The 26,416-nt window shown below is 45.1% G+C and overlaps 1 long non-coding RNA gene across 2 annotated transcripts; it reads left to right on the forward strand.

Moving 5' to 3' along the window:
• The first annotated feature begins 8,655 nt into the window (after positions 1 to 8,655).
• On the forward strand, positions 8,656 to 13,282 carry LOC132513799 (uncharacterized). Of its 2 annotated transcripts, none has more exons than XR_009538536.1 (3): positions 8,656 to 8,928; positions 12,292 to 12,341; positions 12,557 to 13,282. It is a non-coding gene; the product is annotated as an uncharacterized LOC132513799 (long non-coding RNA). The 2 variants fall into 2 exon arrangements; XR_009538537.1 differs by lacking the exon at positions 8,656 to 8,928 and adding an exon at positions 10,420 to 10,532.
• Positions 13,283 to 26,416: the final 13,134 nt, after the last annotated feature.

The following is a 26,416-nucleotide window of genomic DNA, read 5'->3' on the forward strand; positions in this document are numbered from 1 at the left end:
CATCACATGTTCCATCCTCTGTAATGTAATGTCTTTTGTCAAGTTACGAGAGCAAAGCGTATGACGCTTAATCACAGCATCTTGAATTCATGTGGAGCGGCTGCACATGTGTCCAAATATGCTAGATGGACAGATTCTGGAAGTTCCAGATGTGAAAATTAAAAAGAAAAGAAAATACAGTTCATCCCCCGAAGTTCTGTCAGAATCCCTTAGGACTGGTTCATATTTCTTACTTTAGTAAGAATGTTTACTAACACTACTACGGGAGTAATACGACTTTGGGAGAATCTAGTTATCTCGAAGGCATCTCCGCCGCCATGTTTCATTTTCTCTTCTTTCTGGGAGAGTTGATATTTGTTTGGCTTTTCTGACCAACTAATATTTTGGACCCATGCGCTTGTCCCAAGGTCCCTTTCATCTTGCCTTCCAGGAGAGAGCAGAGCGGAACAGGAATGGAAGAGGGTGGATGCGCCCGGGCTCAGGATAACGGAGGGGAATCGTCCACTGTAAAAGATAACTTCATTTGCTCTTGGAGAGGCACCGCGAATGGGGGAAACGGTGGCTGGGCGTCTGGCCCCAGTTTGTCCCTCTAACCTCTTGGGACCTCTCTGAGATATCTATAAACTCTGAAAGGGAAAACTCCCAAGGTTCGTTTTCATTCTAGCAAACACTGCTTGTTTCCCTTCCAGCAAAGAAATGGCATTCACCGGGTGGTCACGATGCATCCGCATTCCCACTCTTCCAGAGTAATCATTAAAAAAAAAAATCACCCCTCAGAGTTGTGACAACTTCTTCCTGTCATAGCCTGAATCAGTGTCTGCAGAGACAGCAGGTCTCTGTCTCTAGAACTGGGGAATGTGACCTGATTTGGAGAAGAAGTCTTTGCAGACTGTCACCTTCAGAACTCAGCCTTGTCTGAAAATCCATCCAGTCAAGGTTAGATTTTTTTTTTTGCTTTTATTTATTTAATATTTAATTTTTTTATTGAGATATAGTTGATTTACAGTATTATATCCGTTTCGGGTGTACAGTGCAGTCACTCACTATTTTAAAGGTTTGTAGTTATTATAGAATATTGGCTTTATTCCCCACGTTCTACAATATATCCTCATGGCTTATCTGTTTTATACATAGTAGTTTGTACCTCTTAATCCCCTACCCCTCTTTTGCCCCTCCTCCCATTCTCTCTCTGCACTGGGAACCACTAGTTTGTTCTCCGTATCTGTGAGTCTGCTTCTGGTGTTATAGCCATTCATTTGTTTTATTTTCTTTTTAGATTCCACATATAAGTGGTAACATGGAATATTTGTCTTTCTGTGTCTGACTGATTTCACCTAGTATGATCATCTCTGGGTCCACCCATGTTGCTGCAAATGGCATGATTTCATTCCTTTTCATGACTGAGTAATATTCCATTGTGTATATGTGCCACATCTTCTTGATCCGTTCCTCTGTCAGTGGACCCTTAGCTTGCTTCCACACCTTGGCTACTGTAAATAGCACTGCTGTGAACATGGGGGTGCATGGATCTTTTTGAATTAGTGTTTTCATTTTCTTCAGATACACAGCAGGTTTGAAAAGGGGGGATGAAGGTCCAGAGCAGAACATGAAGAGGGGAATCCTTTCCTAACACATGCTAGGGGTAGAGCCGTGAAGTTGGCCCTGGGATTCCCGAATCCTGAGTATCCAGGCCATGCTTGCCCATCCGGACCCCCGCCCTGCCTGGACTCTGCCTCGGAACCAGGAAGCTCTAAAAAGCCTGAGAGATCGAGGCAGGTCACCAGCAGAAACTGGAAACAAATGCTCCATCTTTAGATGTAGGTCACTGCTTCTCCCCGTGGTGGAAAGCACGCACCATTCATCATCCATCTGGTGTATCAGTTGAGCAATGACTGGCAGCTGACCACAGCCTCCGCCAAAGCTGTCAGCCGTGGGGGAGGTCAGCCTCGAAAATAATTCTCCAAACACGTTGGACCTCCAGATGCTTTCAGTGTGGAAAGCTAGAGTTCATTTATTAACAGCGTACGTGCATGTCCCCTGAGGAGCAAATGAGAAGAACGTGGTCATCTGCTCTAGGCAAGCGTGACACAAAAGGAGGTGGAATGAAGTCCCCTCTCGCAGAAGGGCTGTGGGTTCCTTGCAAAGGTGTTGTTACTATTTATGGGGAAGGTCATCAGTTTTTCTGAAGTGAGTGTGCTAGCAAACCGAGAATGTTAAAAGAAGAAGGGTTTTTAAATCTGATATATGACACTTACATGTAGAAATTGCAATTTTTCTTTAATTAACTGATTTATTTATTTTTGGCTGCGTTGGGTCTTTGTTGCTGTGCGCGGGCTTTCTCTAGTTGCGACGAGTGGGGGCTACTCTTCGTTGCGGTGTGCGGGCTTCTTATTGCGGTGGCATCTTTTGTTGCGGAGCACGGGCTGTAGGCACGCGGGCTTCAGTAGTTGTGGCGCACGGGCTCAGTAGTTGTAGCTCACGGGCTCTAGAGTGCAGGCTCAGTAGTTGTGGCTCACGGGCTCAGTAGTTGTGGCTCGCGGGCCTAGTTGCTGCGCGGCATGTGGGATCTTCCCGGACCAGGGCTCGAACCCGTGTCCCCTGCGTTGGCAGGCAGATTCTTAACCACTGTGCCACCAGGGAAGCCCAGAAATTGCAATTTTCAACTCACTTGAAATGGCTATCCTCTAATTGCTGGGTTACTCTACATGAGAAATTCAACTGCATGGGTGTGGGTATAAGCATAAATTCATATAATATGTAATACATATTATTGTAGCTATCTGTCATCTACCAGTGTTTCATATCTATCAATCATCTATCTACTGTCATCTATCAAATCTATCAATCTTTCCTCTATCCATATCTATGTATCTGTTATCTGTCTATCCATCCATCCATCATTTATCTGTTCTATCATCTATCTACCATCTATCAACTCTGTAAATCTTTCATCTGTTCCTATCTGTCTCTCCACCTATCACCTGTCATTTATCTGATGTGTATCTATCTTTCCATCCATCTATCCATGTATCTATGTATCTATCTATCCATCCATCCTCTATTTGTCTGTCTGTCTCTCTCTCCATCCATCCTTCTGTTTATCTATCCATCCATCCATGTATCTATCTGTGTATCTATCCATCCATCCTCTATATGTCTGTGTCTGTCTGTCTATCCATCCATCCTTCTATATGTCTGTCTGTGTATATCTACCTACCTATCTCTCTATCCACCCTTCTATATGTCTGTCTATCTATCTGTCTATCTCCCATCTCCCCAGTAAATCGTTCACACATGATACCCTCAGTGATTCTGCCATTGTTTTCATTCTTCAGGTGAAAACGCACCTGATGCAGTCACCATCTACCTGAGGAAGGGGACACAGCCATAGGAGATGGAGCTGAGACGTGGCCTCACCTACCCTTTTCATTAAAGGTGTGTGAATCACAATCACACTTACATTTGACCTGCTCCAGGGTCATGGTGACCCGTATTCATTTGTGTACACAACTGTGTTCAATTTTGTTATTGTTCTGTAGACTATCTTGCAGTAATTCAGTCAGCATTATAAATAAATACCCACTGGGTATTTAATTTTATTCCACCTTACTATTACTGTTCATAGTCCCTGGAATACATCTTTTAACCCAGTTTTTTGAGTGTGTGAAAGAGGTCTCTCTGACAGGGGACAGAAGGTGATTTTCACTTGTGTGAGCTTCTCAATCACAAGGATTCCAAGGGAGTGGGAATTTACAATACAGTCGGCTTCTGGAGAAGCCCATGGGAGCCCATATCAGTGCCCTGCTACCTTTGACCAGCGCTTACGGTCATGGCTAAATTGGGTTCTTTGTTTTACTGTTGATGTAATAATCAGTTACTATCTGATTACTATTAAGCTCTTGGACCTATTCCGGATGTAGTTTAAACACATCTCACTTAATGTTCTCACCCCGCCGCCAGGAGATAGGACTCCAAGGGATCAGTTTTACCGTGGGAAGCAGCCCAGGCAGCAGAGCCCTGTTTCCATGGCAGGTAGAGGTAAGTAAGGAAATGCCACACAGCGGTTCTCATTGCTTCAAATTATCTTTGCATGAAAGACGTCTTGATACTTCACAAAGAGAGTGCATTGCTCAAATCCAGATGTTTTATGGGAGAGTGATGGAAATATTTGTATGGCTGAATTCTAAGTCTGAATTTGAAGCATTTCCTTCGCTCAAATGTTTGAGGACTTTTTACATTTTAACTTTATTATTTTATTGAACTGTAGTTAATGTACAATATTATATAAGTCACAGGTTGTACAATGTAGTCATTCACCGTTTTTCAAGGTTATACTCCATTTATAGTTATTGTAGAATGCTGGGTATATTCCCTGTGCCGTACAATATATCCCTGTAGCTTATTTTCTACATCATAGTTTGTTCCTCTTAATCCCCTCCCCCTATCCTGCCCCTCCCCCGCTTCCTTCTCCCCACTTGGAACCACTAGTTTATTCTCTGTATCTGTGAGTCTGCTTCTGTTTCTGTTTTATTCCCTAATACTAGTTGTATTTTTTAGATTCCACATATAAGTGATATCATACGGTATTTGTCTCTGTCTGTCTTATTTCACTTAGCATGATGTGGAGAGAACTTTCATTTATAGGGACGATATCAGCTGTACTGAGGGACGCTCACCACCCAGTCTGCCATGAGCCCCCATGACAGATGTATAACCATCCTGTTTCCATGGCCAGTTATTAGGCCAATTGTGCATCAGCCCTTACCCAGGCACAGAAAATGTGGATTTTTCCATGCCTTTGCCAGACGATACGACGTTAAAAGCCATTCATTTGGGTCAAGCAACCACCTGAAAGATGCGATGTTTGGGGAGGTTGGCTTGAAGGACCATGGCTCGTAGATAGCGTAGCTGTTACTTTCAACTCACCCTGGCCCACCCCAGAGCTGAGTTCTTAGACCACTGCTGTTGTAGTTCTCCACAGAATTGCTACCTCTGCACAGCACTTTGTTAGTACGCACTGGGTGTTAAAATGAAAATATTTGTAGCAGAGTGCATTTCCAAATTATGTCACTGTGTTCCCTGTGGGGGAACTATTGAAAACATTTTGGGGATTAATGACTCAGAGATATGACTGGAACAGATTTTCTTCCCAGGGAGAATTGTTGGGAAATGGTTATTCACAGAACAGAAGAGGTATCACTTTTTCCTTTGGCTGTCAAGAAGCTCAGAACTCAATTAGTTTTAAAAATCTTGTCATTGTGGTGGACAGGGACATAAAGACATTGCAGGTGAAGGGGTTGAGGGAAGAGTACTTTTTAAAATATTCTGTCTTCTGAGGGACAGGGATAAATTGGGAGATTGGGATTGACACATACACACTCCTATATACAAAATAGACAACCAATAAGGACCTACTGTAGAGCACAGGGAACTCTACTCAGTACCCTGTAATGACCTATATGGGGAAAGACTCTGAAAAAGAAAAGATACATGTGTACGTATAAGTGATCCACTTTGCGGTACACCTGAAACTGACAGAACATTGTAAATCAACTACACGCCAACAAACCGTTTAAAAATAAATAAATACATACTCTGCCTTCTAAAATCTTTGTGATGGTCAGATTCAATTTATATTTGTTTGGAGAATTGCAGACATATACGAAAGCAGGGAGAAGAGTCTGTTGTATCCCTCGTATACCCATTGCACTGAGCGATTACCACCCCCTGGGTAATCTTGCTGAATCTACAGCCGCACCCACTCCCCTCCTTGGACCTCCAGACTCTCCTTGAGGCTAGTCACAGGCGTCAGACAATTGCATTCAGTTATTTAATGTTATCTCATTTTGTCCTGCATATTCTTAAGCAATAGACACAGTACATGTAAGGCATGTGGTGGGGAGGCAGGCAGACACATGCATATTTGCACAAACTCACGTGTTTTTCCCATGGGTCACTCAACTTCTGCAGCCGTGCTTGGGTTTGCACTCACTCTCAGCCTTGGAAACTGGCCCAAGACCATCCCTTGCTGGTGAGAGGGCGTCCAGTTGCCAGGTCTGTATGGTGTTGATGGCTCTTACCCGAAATTGTTCCTTTCCTTGGACCCCAATGGCATCTTCCACAGTGGAAAGATGCAATATAAAAATAAAAGTATATTTCCCGTTGGAGGAAACCAATAATTCTTTTCTTCCCTCACCCTCTCGTATCTGGAATCACTGCCAAGGGCTGCATTCACCAAGGAGACGATGCTGTCATCCTCGGGATTCTGGGAGGAGAACCCATCCTATCCTAGCATGAGAGGACACTACACATGTGCCACCTGGTAAGATCAAGAGGTGACGTGAGTCCAGTGCTTCTCAGTACTTCTCCCCTCGTCTGGGAGCCGAGAAGCCCAAAAGCCAGAGAGACGACACTTGCTCTCGATCTTTTCTTTTCTTCAAAACGCCATGACTGCTTCCATGATCCCGCCTGCCTACATCCTTTCAGCTCACTTCTCAGAGTTGTTTCCACATAAACCACCACCTAATGCACTATGAAATCACCCACGACGCCGTCCTCTGGAATGCGCTTCGGGGTAACAGCTGCCATTGGGTTTCTGCTCTTGCAAAACTGGTACTTATGGTAATCCATTTAGCAATTATGATTATCTCAGTTTGTGGGAGCTTGGCAAGGAGTTGACATGGCCTGGCTGCTTTGCAGAAGGAAAGATAATGGACTGAGTTTTCCAGAAGGAGATGACTCAGCGCCTTGAAAGCTGTGCGGAGCAGGGCTGTGCGGGGCTCGTTAGAGGGGAAATGGGATCCCTTTGGGGACACACCCATTACTGGCGACAGCTGGGGCTGTCAAGGGTGGCGTGGGCCTTACAGACAAGGTGTCCTCAAAGGTGGAAAACCCTCAGAAAAGCATCGGGAGATGATGTCTGCGGAATCTTCCATAGGAGACTTCTGCAGAATAAGGTGTCATCCCAACATCACAGCGACTGCACAGCTAATGGTTTCTTAAGGTTTTTGCTTGGCTTCTCCTCAAAGAGGTAGAGCGCGACTTGGCACCCCGTGGTCTGTACAGAGCCAGGGAGGAACTATTGGGGGCTTTCTTGGCCCTACACGTCGTCTCAACTACTCACCTCGGCCTTGCAACGGGTACACAGATACCCGCGGTGCCTGAACGGATGCTCTTGGTTGTGTTCCAATAAAGCTTTATTGATTTGGACGTCACATAATTTTCAAGTCTCACAGAATATTGACTTTTTTCATTTCTTTTGACTTTTTCCCCCAACCATTTAAAAAGTACATACTTATTCTTAGCTCGTCCACAGAAACAGGCAGCTGACATGATTTGCCGGGTTATTTGTTGGGTTATTAATCTACGGGTTATTGTTCTCCATCTGCTAGTATAGATGACCTGTTTTAGCATTCTGCAGGGAAACAGAACCCATCGGATATCTATCTACATGTATATATGTATATCTATATCACCTATCTATCTGGTCTGTATGTCTGTCTATCATCTATCCATCTCAGTCTATCTAATATCTGTCTAATCCAATCCTCTGTCAATCATCTATTGACCTGTCTATCTGTCATCTATCTACTTATCATGGATCCTATCTAGCTAGCTAGCTATCCATCTATCTATCTATTTAGCTATCGACCTCTATCTCTGTCTATTATCTATCAATATCTATTCATCTGTGTATGTCTGTATCTATCATCTCTCTACTTATCTATTATCTATGTATCTATCTATCTACAGAGAGACAGAGAGAATTGTTCACGAGTAATTGGCTCCCATGATAATGGAGACCCAGAAGTCCCACCGTCTGCCATCTACAAGCTGAAAACCCCTTCCTACCTGCTCACCTGCAGAAGAGAGAACTGAAAGTGACTGATCCGTGTCCCAGGATACTTCGCAGCTGGGGTTGTCCCCTGAGCCAGATTCCTCCAGGTGCGTCCAGCGTCATTGCAGGAGTCCCAGAGATGCGCTAGAGAGGCTCGCCGTGAAGTACACGTCTCCTGGCTAGCACCGTGCGGTGGGGTCCTCCGGAGATGCTGGGGCAGGGTCCGCTCTCCAGCCTTGGTGTCGCGGAGACCGCAGAGGGGTGACAGTGTGCTACTTCCACGGAGAGGTCCGAGGGGCTCTGGGTGGAGCCTGGTCCTGTCGCTCCTGTCTGTGGGCCATCCAGCCTGGTCCTCCAGTACCCCAGACGTTGTTCTAAAAGCAGAACCTTTGAAGCTCTGAGTGCTTCTGTGTGTGGAGGCTGATAGATTTAGGGAGGTGAAGAGGCTTGAGAAGCTGCTGGCTAACGGCGGTGCCGTTAATACAATGAATCACAAGGCAATTCGCCCATTCAGTCTGCTTCCGCTGCTAGTACAGCCTCTGTGGTCCGTGGCCTTGCGGACAAGGAAGGCGGCAGATGGAGAAAACACATGCTGATTCTGCCCTCGTAATGTCCAAACAAGGACTTGCTTTTATCTGTCTGCAACTGGACTTAATTAGAACGTTAGATTGGTGAGCTGAAATCACCTGCTGGAGTTGGGTCAGACCATCAGACATGCCTGCGTTAAGTGGCTTTGTTTAAATGCAGCCTGCGATGGATAATTTTATCTGTCGACTTGGCCAGGCCACAGGGACCAGTCAAACAGTTTAGATGTTTCTGGGAAGATATTTTATACCTGGAATGAACATTTGCCTCAGTAGCCTTTGAGTAAAGCAGATGACCTGCTGTAACGTGGGTGGGCCTTATCTAATCAGGTGAAGAACATAAGAGAAAAAGGAATTTGAGGTCCTCCAGAGAAGAAGGAGTTCTGCCTGAGTTTCCAGCTTGCTGCCCTGATGACACTGGACGTACGACTGAAACATCAACTCTTACTGAATTTCCAGGCTGCTGGCCTGCCCTGGGGATTTTGGACTTGTCAGTCCTAAAATCATGTGAGCCAATTCCTTAAAATAACTTCTGTCCCTCTCCTGATAGATAGATAGATAGATAGATAGAAAGAAGTGATGGATGGATGGGTGGATAGTTAGATAGATAGATAGATAGACAGATAGATAGATAGAAGTGATGGATGGATGGATAGATAGATAGAAGTGATGGATGGATGGAAAGATAGGTAGGTAGATAGATAGAAGTGATGGATGGATGGATAGATGGATAGATAGATAGATAGATAGATAGATGTGACGGAGGTACCCAGTGGTACATTTGTAAAATTAACATAGATGTATGAACCCATTGACACGTTATCACCCCAAGTCTGTAGTTTACATTAGGGTTCACTCCTGGTCTTGTACATTCTGTGGCTTTGGGCAAGTGTATAATGACATGTATCCGTGATTTTATCATCATACAGAGCAGTTTCACTGCCCTAAGAAATCTTCTGTGCTCTGTCTGCTCATTTCCCTTTTTCCCCTAGACCCTGGCAACCACTGATCTTTTTTTCTGTCTCCATATTTTGTCTCTTTTTTTTATCATGTCATAGAGCTGGAATCACACAGTAGGTAGTCTTTTCAGATTAGCTTCTTCCGTTTAGTCATATGCGTTTAAGTTTCCTTTCCCAGGTACTTTCTTTTTTCTTTTCTGCACTTATTTTTTTAATATTTATTTTTTTATTGGGGTACAGTTGCTTTCCAATGTTGTGCTAGGTCCTGCTGCACAGCAAAGTGGCCCCACTGTGGGTATGTATACACGTGTCCCCTCCCTTTTGGATTTCCCTCCCATCCAGGTCACCACAGAGGACCAAGTAGAGTTCCCTGTGCTATACAGCAGGTTCTCACTAGATATGTATTTCATACCCAGCGGCGTATATAGAGTTCAGAAAAAAAATTGTCTATGTGCCTATTTATAGTAATATCTATAAGCCTTTCAGGATCCATCAGGGGGATTTCTCTGTCCCCAGCATCACCTCCCCCTCTGCTGTCATCAACTGACAGTCACTTTTCTGGTTGTTTTCCTCACCAGTCATTTATTCCAGATGCGGCAGCTGGGCAGGCATGCACGTGGACCACTATCCCTGTACATTTGTCATCCATAAACACTCACTTCATTCTACAACCACTTCTTAATGTCTAGCCTCTTCACAGAACACATAGGAGTGAGGGCTCACCCCATTTACCATTTTGGAAATGGTCTGTAAATGTTAGAATGTGTCCTGCCGACATCCATCCTGCTATGCGCAGCTCACAAAAACCCATCCCCTCTTCCAGGATCCTGCCCTAGACTCGCCCCGCCGGCATACATCGCTTCTCTGGGCCTCCACGGTACCCAGGGGGACCCGCCCCCAACCCCCAATGGACTGAAGCGATGCCCACGGGCAATGAGCCAACCCAGTGAGGCATGAGGAAGATTGGAACCATCTGGAGAGGAAATCTCCATGAGTCTCTCTCTCTCTTTTTTTTTTTTTTTTTTTTTATGGGAGTAGCGTTGCTTTACCATACTGTGTTAGTTTCTGCTGTACAGCAAAGTGAATCGGCTCTATGTATACGTATATCCCCTCTTTTTTGGATCCCCTTCCCATTTAAGTCACCACACAGCGGTGAGTAGAGTTCCCTGTGCTACACAGTAGGTTCTCATTCGTGATCTATTTACATAGCGCCAATGGCGGATATATGGGAGGTTGGGGTTGACGTATATACTCTGTGATTCTCTCTAAATAGCCTGGGTTCGGAAGAAAGGGAAGCTTGGCTAGCGGGTGGCAGGACCCCCGTGGTAGCATGGCCGTGGGGTATGCAAACTGGACAGCCAACACCTGTAGCCATCTGGTGACACCTACAGTGGATACATCAAACGTGGGTTGTCCATGGCTTAGACGTCTCCTTCTACCAGAAGCTCCCAGGTGTGTCTGATGGGAGCTGAATCATGACAAGCCAGAGTTGAACTTGCTGGGATAAGAGCCTGGAGCCAGACATCACTCTCTCTGTGGAGATCTAGGGAAGCAGCAGGGACCATCCTCCTTGGCCACTAGTTCTGGCATCATGGAACCCAACTTGTCTTCTGAGAACAGATGGGCTCCATGGGGAACAGGTGAACCCCTGAGAAATGCATGAAAGATCCTCACAGCCGTTGACAAAGGATAAATCCAGGACGAAGATGGTGGTCGACCTCTCTCTAAAAGAGAACACCCGACCTGGGCACATTACCTTATTTGTGGTGTTTTCCACCTTCTGATCATTTAGAGCAGCTCGGGGATAGGACGGCTTTGTTCTAATCCTTTGAGAACTTGGGCTTACACTCTCCACCCCTCGACCCCGTTCTAAAAAAAAAATCCTCCAAATCTCTTCTTACCCTCCAGTTTTCCCCTTCTGAGAATGGTCCCACCGTAGTTGAACCTTGAACCACGTGGAGGTTCAGAGCACCAAAAATTTGAGTATAACTTAGAGTCAGCACTCAGTGTCCACGGTTCCTTCATATACGAGGGTTCATCTAACTTTGGATCGTGTGGTACTGTCGTACATACTTAGTGGAAAAAATGTGCTTAGAAGTGGACCCACGCCGTCCAAACCTGTGTTGCCCAAGGGTCAACTGTATATATACATAATTATTCAAGTCAAAATCTGGAAGTGGGTGCTCTAACGTGGTGTTCTCAGACTTTAACGTGCTCGCATGTGAGTCTGACATAGTAGGTCCGAGGCGAGACTTGAGAACATCCATTCATGGCGGGCACCCAGGTGATGCAGATGCCGGTGGCCCATGTGTTGAGTGGGAAGGGTCTAGAGACGTATTCCAGTGGCCCAACGTAGTAGCCAGTAGTCATCCCTGCCTAACTAAATGTAAATGATTTAAAATAAAAGACAACTTAAAACCTTACTTCCTTGGTCATACCAGCCACGTTTCAAGCTAGTGCTGGGTAGCTGCCATGTTGGATGACACAGCGTAGAACGTTATTCCAGCACTGCAGAAACTTCTGCAGGACTGTGTTCGTCTAGAGGCCGGCTATCACCCAGGAACATCTAGTTACAATAAGGCTAATGGGTTTTAAACCTTTGGAATTTTTTTTTGATTTGAAGATTCGAAGGGGCGTGAGTGAATACCCACATAAAATTCTGTATAGCAGCGTAAAGCCCTTCCTAATCAGGGCACAAATATACGTCCCTCAGAACATGGGGCTCCCTAGATATTCTAAAAAGCCCTGATATTGAAGAGCTAAATCCTGAAAAATGTCCCAAATGTCTAAATATGTCTGTTACACATACTCCTGTACCCCCCATGCAGGGTAGCTGTAGAAGTCTACAGCTATTTATTTACACGTATCTGCATATTCTCATCTTTTCTTACAATTATTTCACATTCTCTAGGTGAGCAAAAGACAAGAAGATTCGGGCTTCCCGGAAGCGGAATCACGCAGGTGAGTAAACAGCTGAAAAGTCAACCAATCGCGTTTGAAAGTGAGAAACTCACGCTGGCCGCGCTGTCACTGGAGATGCGGGAGGCTGATCCCGTTGAGACGTCGGGGGCTGTGTTGCTGAGAGTAACGCGAACTGCCTTGACAAAGACCCCGGAGAATTTCGTAGACTTAACGCAATCACAGTTTGTTTATTTTAAAGGACTCGTCCTTTGCAGGTGTTCCTACTTGAGGCGATTTCTTCCCGGCGGTGAGTGAGAGATCCAGGTTCCTGGCCAAACTGGTCCTCTGCCATCATCAACACCTGCCTCCCAAGGTACCCCTGTTTTCATTTGTTGGTTGGTTGCTGTTGGTGTTTTTTGTTGCCGTCGCTTCAGTGCCGCACGGCAGGGAGAGAGAAAACACGTACACGCTTACCCATGGGAGGTTTCCGTGGTGTACATCCTTCGACTCACATTCCTTTAGCCAGAACTCAACCACACAGACACATCAAACGCTGAGACCAGCTGGGAGGCGATGCCAAGCTGAGAAGAGGGATGATTTGGTTTGGGATCAGTTAGTAGCCTCTGCCCATGGATAAAACCGTCCGTTGATGCGTACGCAAGCAGTGACAAGACTCATCCCTTGCTGCCGGGACTGTACGTTGGTACAATCGCTTTGGAAATCCATTTAGCGCCATCTTGAGAAGCTGAAGGTGACTCAGAAGCTCCCCTCATTGGTAGAAACTCTAGAGAATGTCTTGCATGTGTGTCCGTGTATAAGCACGCTCTCAGGAGTAACGCCTCTCCTACCGCAACCTGCAGGCAACCCACGTGTCTGCTGGCAGGAGAGCCGATGTATAGAGTGTGAAGTGATCGACACTGGAATATTGTACAAAAGTGAAGCAAGTTGACTGAATACATAGGCAACGTCCTCATGCATTTTAGAAATGCACAGTTGAGAGAAAAGAGTACAGGAGACCAGACAGTGTGCTATCAATGAATAAAGCAAGCAGAGTGGAATACTAATATGTTGTTGAGAAATACAGAGACCTTCGGCAAAGTCATTACTATTTTCTTATTGCGCATAAAATTTGGGGAAATACTTAACTCTGGGGGGAGTGGTTCTCGAGGAGCATTGAAAGGAAAGGGGATCCCAGAGAGTAATAACGATTCAGAAATGTTCCCGATGTTTGAAGCGGCTGGTGGATCCATGCTTGTTTTGTTCATTCCTTTGTCTATTCGTTACCTTCACATCACTGCATATCTTCTTTTGAAGATCGCCAACAGTTCACACAAAAAGTAAGTTCGTTTTAGGCGCAATAAACTAGTTTTAGCCAGTCCTGGGTGGCTTCCCACCCCCTGGTTAATTCCCCATCGTTGAAAGGATCTTTTTGATTCACAGGTAGCTTCTCTCCAACCGTCTTCTGCTGTCACCATCATTTGCGGGGCTTATTGATCAAGAGGTGGTGACCCAACCCAAACTAGGTCCATACGATTGATCCCGGAGGGAGGAAGCTCCTGGAACCCTTTCAGATTCAGGGCAGAAAACAAGCAGACTTGGCTGTTTTGTCTTTAGTTTGTAGAGGATCTTTTCTGGAAGGTTCCAGTCTTTTTCATCCATGGCTGTTCTGCAGGGTTGTGATTTTGGTGTGTCCGTGAGGCGAGGTGACCTCGGGGTCTTTGCTCCGCCGTCTTTGCTGCTTGGCCCCCGACTGGGCTGTTTGGAGCCTGAACTCAATGCGTCTGCTTCCCATCGCTACGTCCTGCCACCCCGAGTCTCCTTGCCTCTCTCTTGAGGAGACTAAGGGTGTTCGAATAGATGACTTGGGGAAGACCCTGATACGGGGTGCCTTAGAAGCTTGTTCAGTTCCCAAAGATCAGTCCCTTACTGAGAGAGTTGCCCAGGAAGCCTGCAAGTCCCCGGCGCCCTGTGTCACCTCTGTCTCTGTCCGTGGCCCCATATCAGCAGCTATGTGTGTCTCCCCTGCACTGCAGGACCCATTGCCACATCGGCACCGTGCATGTTACCCTGCCCTGAATCTCATTTACAGCATCCCTCTGCGGCTTTCTGCCCTGAGAAATGCTCCCCTAACATCTCCCCCTGAGACACACATGCCTCTGCTTTTGGAATCAGCCCCAGAGATTCACCCCCTCCCTCCCTACTACTTCCCCAGCATCCCCGCAACAGAGCCAGGCACACTCCCTAGATGGTCTCTTTGCACTGCCTGTCATTTCATGATAGCCCTGGTCTCACTTTGCTACTCATCCCCCGTTTGCCCTGTGGTCGCTGAGCGATGTGAAGGTAGGGGTGCAGCTTCTCATTTTTACCAGTCCTGCCCCAGCACTGTGCCTGCCCTCCGCCAATTACCACTGAGCATTTTCAAGAAATACCAAGGCATGAGCAGTGCAGCTCAGTGATGAACTGTGGATGCCGGTGCCTCAGTGAGCTCAAGGGTCCATGTCTTAGGTGGGATCCCCCGGAAAGCAGGGAGAAAGCAATGAGGCTGCGCTGGTCCAAGCAAGTGGCAGAGAGGGAGCAGGGGCCGGGGCAGGGAAGCAGGGAGAGACAGCGCAAGGCGGGGTTACCGCTTCTGGGTGTGAGCCAGGCTGACTGCTCCATCTTAGGCACCCTCTTCCCAGTGGACAGAAGGAACTGACCCTCAGACAGAGGGAGGGAGAAGAAATTACCGGCTGGTAGATAGATGCCTGTCTGCCGTTGTTCACAGACTCCAGCCTTCCACGTGGGGTCTTAGCCTGCCCATGCTTTTAGGTTGTAATATATCAGCTGGAAATGGAAATGAATATATGTTTGCGTCTGTATACACATATAGATCTATGTGTGTGAATTTGTGAATATATATGTATATTCCCCAGAGAACATATATTCAATATTAGATTTAAGATGGACATATTATATGTGATAATATATAAGGCATATATATGTAATATATATAACATATATTATATATGTCTATATATAAGTATATATATATTAACATACATAAAATAATATTATATATAATATTAATATTGCATATTTGATACATATATGTATAGCCCATTTGGGCTGTTATAACAAAGTACCACAGACCGGGTGGTTTAGAAACAACAGACATTTATTCTTCCAGTTCTGGAGGGTGGGATTTCAAGATCTGCTGGCAGATCTGGTGTCTACTGAGAGCCTGATTCCTGGTTCGTAGACGGACATCTTCTTGCTGTGTCCTCACACGGAGGAAGGGGTGAGAGAGCTCTCTGGGGTCTCTTATAAGGACACTAATCCCATCCACGGGGGCACCGCTCTCCTAACCTCATCACCTCTTCATACCATCACCTTGGGGGTTAGGGCTCCAACGTACGGAGTTTGGAGAACAGAAACATGCAGACCCTAGTGATGTATATATAAGGAGATTTGCTGTAGGGAAGAGGCTCCTGCAGTTATGGAAACTGAGAAGCCACAAGATCTGTAGTCAGCAAGGTGCAGGCTCAGAAGGGTTGATAGTGTCAACTCCACTCTGGGTCTGAATGCGGAAGACAGATGTCCCTGTTTGAAGACAGTTAGACAGAGAGAAGTTCCTTCCTTTCTGTGGGAGAGTAGATCCTTTTGTTCTGCTCAGGCCTTCAGTCGACTGGATGAGGCCCACCCACATGGTGAAGGGCAGCCTGCTTTCTTCTGTCTCCTGATTCAAATGTTCACCTCATCCAACAAGGTCCTACTGTATATAGCCTGGGGAACTATATTCAGTATCTTGTAATAAACCATAATGGAAAAGAATCTGAACAAGAACATATATATATGTGTAACTGGATCACTTCGCTTTACACCTAAAACTAACACAACGTGGTAAATCAAAGGTACTTCAGTTTTTAAAAAATGTTAATCTCATCAAGAAACGCCCTCCCAGACACACCCAGAATCATGTCTCACCAAATATCTGGGCACTTTGTGGCCTAATCAAGACACTTAAAATTCACCATCATAATGTCTGTGTGTGTGTGTGTGTGTGTGTGTGTGTGTGTGTGTGTGTGTGTGTGTGTGTGTGTGTGTGTGTGTGTGTGTGTGTGTGTGTGTGTGTGTGTGTGTGTGTGTGTGTGTGTGTGTGTACATCTTAGGATGCATTCAGCACTGGGCCGAATGAAGGATGGAATTTTCGCTGGAACATATGGGCGCTGGAACAGTATTCTAAAGTCATTCTGAAACATCATTTGCAACGTCCAAATACAAATTAAGGGAAGGATCTGAAAAAGTAAAAGAGGGAACGTAGCCAGTTGGCCAGGCACACAGCTTTCAGGCAGCTGTGATGCCACATAAAAATTCCAGAAACTCCAGAACGTTTCCATGTGTTCTGAGCTCCCCACTGCAGAGGAGAAGACACCCATCCGGTCACCCTGTTACGGTCATGGCATTTGAAGGAACTGGCTGCTGGCAGCCCTGCAGCTATGAGGTCTGCAGGGTGTTTCTTTCTCCCTTACATTCCTCTCTAGAAAATCTGTGTTCCCAGTTCATTTAAAGAATGCAGGGCATTATTTCATGCTTTGTTACGGAGGAGTAATATTCCGCTGTATCTATAGACCACATCTTCTTTATCCATTCGTACATGGATGGACACTTGGGTTGCTTCTCAGCCATAAAAAAGAGTGAAATCATGCCATTTGCAGCCACATGGGTGGACCTAGAGATGATCATACTCAGTGAAGTGAGTCAGAGAAAGACAAATGTCATATGATATCACTTATGTGTGGAATCTAAAAAAGTAATACAAAGCAACTTACTTACAAAACAGAAACAGACTCACAGACGTAGAAAACAAACTTAGAGTTACCAAAGGGGACAGTGGGGGGACAGATAAATTAGCAGTATGGGATTAAGCAGATACAAACCACTATACATAAAATAAACAACAAGGACCTACTATAGCACAGGGAACTATATTCAATATTTGTAATAACCTATAATGGAAGAGAGTATGAAAAAGAGTAGATATATGTTATATATAGGCATGTATATTATATGTAAGAATATATATTATATATAAGAATATATATATATAATATATATATATAAATGAATCACTTTGCTGTACACCTGAAACTAACACAACATTGTAAATCGACTCTACTCAATTAAAAAATAAAATAAGAAAAAACATTGCAGGGCAGGTTCAAACTCAGTTTAATTTTAAAATGACAAAGGCAACCAGCCTGGGACGAAAGTGAATTCCTCACTTCTTTCCTCTGCATCAGAAACAGAACTTCCAGCCTCACAATCTGGTGCTACGACCTAAATGTGGAGAAGGATGTGGTCTCATTTTGTTTCATGAAGCAGCTGTTGGAACCGTCCCTCGCATCCCAGGCTTATTACGCTTTACCCAGAAGTTCTTTTCACTTTGGAAGGCGGACGGTGTGTAATTGTGTATAAAGTAATAAAAACGACCAGATAACCTGTTTTTGCAGAAGATGCCAGAAATAGTCAGTTCAGACAAAAGGCGCACATGCCCAAGAATCTTTAAGCAATATATAAGAAAACACAAATACTGCGACAAGTCTCTCAAGCTATGCCTTAGGACTGTCTCTATTTATGAGAAGCTAGCTTCGCCTTGACAAATATTTCAAACCACGGCAGACACTGTGTCTGGTGGGGTCTCCCAGGCATCTTGTCAGCCAGAATTCCACACAGCAGGCATACAGGGACTGCCTCATTGTCTGGAAACCCTAAGGAGGCCTATTTACCCTTGATAAATGCCTAATTAGAGCTGATGTAATGTTATCCTTGTAAGCAATTCTGTAGTAAGGTAGACCACTGGATGAATCACCACAGATGTCTCACCTCTCCTGTGAGGCAGCCAACATTTAACATCTCTTTATGGCATTTCATACTTAAAACTTGGCAGTGAAGATTCAGGACCGGAGTGAAATTTTTAAACAAAGTGTGAGGCATACCATTTGGGCTTTTTCTTGACCACTAACTAGACTTCGGGATAATGAGCTAGATTCTCTCATCCTACAAGACCTTTTGGTAGCCAGTCCAGTTCTGAGGAGGAATTGGCCCCAGTGTTTCAGAAGATGGTCACTCATTAATCCATTAATATTGATGAGTATTCATATGTTAGTCTCCGTGGGCAAGACCTTTCCTAACAGAGGTCACTGCTTGAATTTGATGACACTCTGCGTTTTCTAAACTAACATTTTCCGTGAGGAATCTCAGTGCCTATCGGTGTTGCCAAGATAGCAGAACATCATGGCGGATGGCATGGGGCAGGGCTGGCCCAAGGAGGTTATGAGCCATTTAACAGGCATTTGTGTGTAAGGGTCTGAGCATCTGTTGGATCATTTGTGTACTTTCTGCTTCATCTTCCACTCTCTCGGATGGAAAGAAGTGTTGCCAAGTGACACGGAGAAAGCCAGTGAGCATTTCTGGTTTTCATTTCTCCGTAGTCCTTTTTATACGGGTTCTCCCTGTCCCCTTGCAGTGCACTGTATGTGCCTTTTTTTTTTTTTTTTTTAACAGAGTGCCCTGAGCTGAAAGGATTTCTTTCCTCCAGACTACATGGGGAAACCTCTTCTTCAAGATAAGAATGAAGCCTATTTACCTTGTGTGGATAAACCCACATGCAGTACTGGTCCTATTTCAGCCGCTCAGTGAATGTTTGTCTAATACAAAGCCGTGAAAGTCCTAGGAAACGCGGGCGAGTGAGTCACAGGGGATACGTGTTTTTGACATCTACTGTCGTAGTTTCTGAAACATAAAGAGATTCTGCAGTGCCTACATTTCCCCCAATTTCAGCCACAGCAGCTGCACCCTAGCTTCCCACAGATAAGAAAAAAGGGAGAAGACAGTCAGGTCCTTGAATATCTCAATCTGAATATGTAGCCTGTCCTCACAGCCTTGCTACCCAAGACGTCAGTAGATGGTTTGATTTCCATTCCGTGCGGGTCAGGAGCTTCTCCAGGAACAATAGGGAGCTACTGCTTCCAAAACCCAGAGGCAGAGAGACAGCGACCCTTCCAGGAAAGACGAGGGCTTGACACACAGAGAAGTATTTGTATGGGGGGCAAAGAAGAGTGTGGCTCCAAAGAGGCCTTTGCAAACACGCGTGTGCAAAATGAAATCTCTCGGAAGGGCCATCTGTGAATATCAAGGGAACAGTAGCACTGGATTTTCAGCGTTTTCTAATTCAGGCGTATGCTCCTCGTGCGACTCAGAATTTAGAATCCATTCTCGTTCCTGAGCATAACTGACGCCGCTTTGATCTTCATACATTTGTCACGGAAGCCAAGAACCTCCTAGGATACCCCCCTTCCTCTTCACGTTGGGATTATCCACTACAAATCTCAAAAGTTATGTCGGCAAGGGAGCTCTCGGTCACTTCCCGTGATACCTCCTCCGTCAGTCTTGGTTCCACGGCCAAGAGCAAAACCCATGGTCCGTTCCTGACATCTCTCCTCCCCTCCACGTCCCCTAGAACAGCATCCAGTTCATAGGATGGTGTTTCTGCCTCCAGAGCCTATCCCGAACCGGTCCCTTTCCTTCATCTCTAAGAGAGCTGCTCCTTAAATCCATCCCCCTCTCTTACCTACACGCCTGCGATAGCCCCACGGCTGAGCGTCTGCATACACCGTCACCCCACATAGTCTTTTCTGCGCCCCAGCCAGAGGATGTTCAGAAGCGTAAACCTTCCACCATCTTCCTTACCTAAAACTGTCCGCTGACTTCCCGTCACATTGAGGACGACATTCACACTCCTTCACATACAGTACCTGGCCATGCATTTTTTGGACCCATCTGTCTCTCCAACCTGTTTTCCCGTCTCTCTTCCCTACACCCCCTCCTCTTCCCTTGTCTGGGTGGAATTAGGTCACTTAAAAGGCAGGTGCTGCAGTGTGATCATCACAGCTGCCTCATAAGTCTGTGCACAAGCTACGTTGTCAATAACCTATTGACCGTTGATAAATGCCAGTTCATTGCCATTTTTATATTATTTTTACTGAACGATAGTTGATTTATAATATTGGAATAGTTTCAGGTGTACAACAAAGTGATTCAGTTATATATATGTATTCAGTTATAGATAGATGGATAGATATTCTTTTCCATTATAGGTGACAACAAGATAGTGAACAGAGTTTCTTGTGCTCTACAGTAAATCCTTGTTGTATATCTGTTTTGTACATAGGAGTTTGTATCTGCTAACCCCAAACTCCTAGTTTATGCTTCCCCTCCCTTTCCCCTTTGGTACCCATAAGTTTACTTTCTGCGTCTGTGAGTCTGTTTCTGTTTTGTAAATAAATTCATTTGTATTATTTTTTTAGATTCCACATACAAGTGATATCCTATGATAGTTGTCTTTGTCTGACTTCACTCAGTCTGATCATCTCTAGGTCCATCCATGTTACTGCAAATGGCAATATTTTATTCTTTTTTATGGCTGAGAAGCAACCTAAGTGTCCATCAGTAGATGAGTGGGAAAAGAAGATGTGGTGTGTGTGTGTATAATCGGTAGTTTCTGTAGATGTCGTCCGTCCAGAGATCTCCTTTCACTGCAGTCAATAAACATGGAAGGATTTAAACTGTTGGACGTGGAGCTTGTCTTGGGGCCACCCTGGCGCCAGGGAGAAGGGAAACAGCTATAAAACCCAGAGACATAAATCGCTCTTTGGATATTCTTAACTTGCAGGGTTAGTGAAAACTGACAAGGTATGAGTATGAATAATGCAAAGATGGTTGCACTTAAGCCGACCTTTTCTCTGTATGGGGGGAAGAGTCTTTTAAACTTCTTTCAGAGTGAATGTGTGCATAGGCCGAGACCCAAGACCCGTCAACACCGTTGTGATGTTTGCACGGATCTCATTTGGAAATGCAATAAAATATTTGGGGAGAGGCTTTCCTTGAAACCTATAGTTGAGAAGTAACGGTCCCCTCCAGTCCCTCTGGGCTGGGGTTTGGCACACAGGTTTTCCAATGCAAAAGAAACATTTATTTTTCTGTGGAAGGATGAAAAGGAGAAACTCGAGGCCCACATCATCTGTTTGAGGAAAGAGAAGGAGCCTTGAATAGGGTGACCAGCTTCTCCCCGAATTTATGTTCCTGTTGAATCTCTGAACGTGATTGTCTTTGGAAAGAGGGTCTTTGCAGGTGTAACTAATTACGATGAGGTCATCCTGCAGCAGGCCGAACTCGAAATCCCATGAGGGTGTCCTTAAAAACGAGGACGGCTCAGAGAATGGGGTGTAACTCTGGAAACAGAGATGGGAGTGATGTGTCTACAAACCGAAGAACACCAAGCATTACCGACAGCCGCCGTCAGCTGGTGAGGGATGGTGGGTGGAGCAGATTCTCCCCAGGAGCCTCTAGGAGAAACCAAGCCTGCTGACACCTTGGTCTCAGACTTCTGACCTCCAGAGCTGGAAGAGAATAACTTCTCACTGTCTTGCCAACCCAATTTATGGTATTTCGTTATGGCAGCCACAGGAAAGTAATACGCCAAGCTTTGTTGACAACCTGGGTTCTGGAGAGAGTATAAGCTTTAGATGTTTGACAGCCTTTCCGACACATTTTGTACTGGAGCCTCCCAAGGGGAGTTCGTAGGTGTCACAAAGAGTGTGAGAAGCACCCCCAAATCACAGCTGCTCCAGGATTGCCATCCTTGGAACAAGTCTGGAATTGCTTTCTCTAAATGACCCCTTCACATTCCTCTGAGCCTCATGCTTCCACGTCCATGGTAATCATAAGCTCAGAAAGAAAGCTAAACATCCCTCCAGAGCCTCTCCGTACCGTACAGTTGCACAAACTCCAAAGCATGTAAACAACGGGCTCAGCGTCCTCAAGTTTGCCGCCAAGTGTCAGAGATAAATCATCCGTCTTCGGAGCCCACATGCAATCATCAGCAAATTAAACTTTATCTTTCACATCCTGCGTTGCCAAATGCTTTTTTGTTTTGGGGGGTTTTTTTGGTAGCAATTAAAGATGCGTTCCCCCAGTGACCGTTCTCGGGAGGAGACTTCAAGGACGCTTTCCAGACCGAGAGCAGAGGACACCACTTCATGCTTTCGAGGGAGAGGAGCTCTGCTGGAACAGGGCATCCTTTGTGACGTGGCCAGGAGGGATTTCAACGTGTAGATTAATGGACCTTCTGCAGAAAGAGATCACCGTGGTGTGTCATTGTTTTCTTGTTTTTAACTGAAGTACAGTTGATTTGCAGTGTTTCAGGTGTACAGCAAAGTGATTCAGTTTCACATATATATATATTTTCAGATTCTTTTCGATTTTAGGTTATTAAAAGATATTGAATAGAGTTCCCTGTGTTATACAGTAGGCCCTTGTTATTTATCTATTTTATATATAGTCGTGTGTATATGTTAATCCCAAACTCCTAATTTATCCGTCCCTTTCCCCTTTGGTAACCGTAAGTTTTTTTTTTTTTTCTGTCTGTCAGTCTATTTCTGTTTTGTAAATGAATTCATTTGTTTCATTTTCTTAGATTCCACATATAAGCAACATCATACGGTATTTGTCTTTGACTTACTTCACTCAGTATGATCATCTCCAGGTCTGTCCATGTTGCTGCAAATGGCATTGTTTCATTCTTTTTTATGGCTGAGTAGTATTCCATTGTATATATGTACCACGTCTTCTTTATCCATTTATCCGGTTTTTTTTTGGTCTGACCCTGCTTGTATACCTCTTCCACTGGAACCCTTCTCTCTAGTGCTTGTCAAGGTTACTATTCAGGGGTTGTAATCTGGGACGAGTCTTCAGGACATGTACACCCAGGAAGGTCGTGGCACAATTGCTGCAGGCAAGAAAAGAACAGCTGGAGGTTCCACCCACTCGCGGCTTGGATGTTGACAGAATCTGAGAAATCAGTCTCCTAGCAGCTCATCAAGGGAAAGGTCAGGTGTCCGAGCTGCGGAGACGCAGGCAGTGACTCCAGCCCACAACGTTCTCCACCCACCTGGCTGCCCTGGTGTTGGCTTCCATCCGTGCAGTGCGTCCTCTTACTGCATTCAGCGGGGAACGTTCTCATGCTGTCCTGTAACCAATGCACGTGCACATCTACTTTCCCTTCAAGTACAGCGTGGTCCTGAGAAAAGACAGAGCAGTGTGACCCTGACAGATCCGGCCATCTCACCTCGGGGAGGAGTCTACCAAACACGGATGCTAGGACACTCAAATTAAACAATGCATGATTTTAAAAATTACTTTTTTTATTAAAGTGGAGTTGACTTACAATGTTGTGTTAGTTTCTGCTGTCCAGCAAGGGGACTCAGTTATCCATATATATACATTCTTTTTCATATCCTTTTCCATTGTGGGTTATCACAGGATACTGAGTATAGTTCCCTGTGCTATACAGTAGGTCCTTGTTGTTTGTCCATCCTGTACATAATAGTTTGCATCTGCGAATCCCAAACTCCCAATCCTTCCCTCCCCCCCACCCCTCCCCCTTGGCTACCACAAGTGTGTTCTCTATGTCTGTAAGTCTGTATCTGTTTCATAGGTAAGCTCATTTGTGTCATATTTTAGATTCCACATGTAAGTGACATCACTTTCTCTGTGAGACTTACTTCACTCAGTATGATCATCTCTGGGTCCATCCATGTTGCTGCAAATGGCATGATTTTGTTCTTTTTTATGGCCGAGTAGTATTCCACTGTATATATGCACCGCATCTTCTTTATCCATTCCTCTGTTGATGGACACTTAGGTGGCTTCCGTGTCTTGGCTATTGTGAATAGTGCTACTGTGAACATTGGGGTGCAGGGATCTTTTTGAATTATACCTTTGTCTGGACATATGCCCAGGAGTGGGATTGCTGGATCATATGGTAGCTCTATATTGATTTTGTTAAGGAACCTCCATAGTGTCCTCATAGTGGCTGCACCGGTTCGCATTCCCGCCAACAGTGTAGGAGGATGAGGAAATCGTATTTTTAAAGAGACAAGGAGCCTAAGACTATCTTCATGTCCTGGATTAGATTGTTCAAAACGTCCCGTGAAGTGTAAACTCAGAAACCACAACCTGCCTTCATTTTCACTCTTACAGATGTAAGGGGAAGTAGGAAGACCACTGAAATAACAGTATCTGTATTCATGCAGTAAAAAAAAAAAAAAGAAATCAACCTTTCCTAGAATGTGACTGTGGTTTTGCTCTCATGAAACGTCTTTTGACTTTTGTGACAGCCAAGCTCCAAGGCTTGGCTGCAGGCGTGTCCCCTTGGTTATTTACGTGGACAAAGGCAGGGACCAGGTCCGTAAAGCTGTAACCTGACATCCAGGAAGGACACACATCGTAGGAACACTTTTCCTTCCGAAGGCTCAGATCGGTCACCTTGAAGCTCCCACTCGAGAGTTTCAGAAAGGAATCTGGTGCAGGGCAGCTTGTGCTAAGAGTAGTCAAAACAGTCTCCAGGGGCTTCCCTGGTGGCGCAGTGGTTGAGAGTCCGCCTGCCGATGCAGGGGACGCGGGTTCGTGCCCCGGTCCGGGAAGATCCCACATGCCGCAGAGCGGCTGGGCCCGTGGGCCATGGCTGCTGAGCCTGCGCGTCCAGAGTCTGTGCTCCGCAACGGGAGAGGCCACAACAGTGAGAGGCCCACATACCGCAAAAAAAAAAAAAAAAAAAAAAACAGTCTCCAAATCTCAGTGGGTTAGGACAGAAATAGTTACGTCTAGTTCCTGCAAAGCCCAACGGGGTTGTTCCCCATGGGGGGATTCTCTTGAGCCATTCTCTGGGGTGAGCAGCCCCTAGGAGGGATCCCCGTGGTCTTCCCCTCCTAACACTCACACTCCTGTGTAGACCTTTTCCACAACGGACCGGCTTTGTTCGGTGCAACCGATGTGACAAAGGCGATGATGACGTCACGTCTACAAGTACATTAGAAAAGAGATTAGTCTTACTGTTACGTTTAAGGTTCCTACAGATACGTGTTCTCTTCTTTCTTGTATGTAGAATAGACTGATCCCTTGGGACGCTGCTGTGGGAGATTTTTGTTTTTAATGGGACCCGTCTTCTGCCCAGTTGCCGTTGGTCAGCATCCGTTAACATTGTCCAACGTACCAGTGTTGGGGTGGGGTGCAGGTAGGGTGTGGGCTTGCTGTGTTCCCTGGGGGATAAAGGATCATTTCTGTAAACTTCCCCCAAATGCCTGGTCATCTCTACCTTCATAGCCCTGCAAGATTTCGTGTTTTGATCAACAAGCTCTATTTTCAGATTATGTACATATAACCGTCTTCCTTCTTATTAAAAAAAATCACAGCGGTTCTCAATACTACATTAGACTGGGATTCAAAGTCAGTGCTGTACCCAGATAGTCTATGTCTGCTTTTTCATCAGGGTCAGTGTATTGCTAGAACAGTCCGAATACATTTCCTGTTTTTAAGAACTATAGCCTGTATTTCAAAATTCAGATTCACATTCCCTGACGTATCTGATCATTTAGGTGACGTTGAATTCTGGAGAACTATTTCAGGTTGGTCGGACGTATGAATTTACTGTTTCAGGAACGTGTGACATATGGAAAAATAAGGAACGACTATAGCGTTTAGGTAAACACTGCGTGTTTCGTGTCTTTGCCCCTTTGCGTAGCATTTAGAAATTTCCGTCATAAAAAAAGTGCAGAGGAACAGTTGTTTCGGAAGATACGAAGTTTCATAACCCACGTTACCTGCAACAGAGAAGATAAGTAAGTCTGGTAATGCCATTGCTGTGTTTACTAGCAGACTTTCTGATACATGAGAATAAGGGCAAATGAAAAAAACAAACAGTACATTCCTTTAGCATCATTTCTCCGTAAAATAACCTTTTTCGCTGCTCCGGAAGAGCATTTGTACAGCAAGTGACGTATTACATGAAGTTAAATATTTGGGTTGGTGTGTTAGTAAATTTGCCACTAGAAATACAGAGAGCATTTTAAATTCCACGTTGCTTCCTGGGCACAAACTTTTCAGTGCAGTCTTCAGATCATGTTTCTTAGACTTCCTCATGAATTGGCTTGAGGACGGCTGCTACAAATGCTAATGAGCGACAGGAAGCATTTAAACCCAGCTTCTGTGAGATTTGACACAAGACATTATTTCTGAATATTTTCCCAGCTCCCTCGACT

Source organism: Lagenorhynchus albirostris, chromosome X, assembly GCF_949774975.1.
Source record: "Lagenorhynchus albirostris chromosome X, mLagAlb1.1, whole genome shotgun sequence".
Lineage (NCBI taxonomy): Eukaryota > Metazoa > Chordata > Mammalia > Artiodactyla > Delphinidae > Lagenorhynchus > Lagenorhynchus albirostris.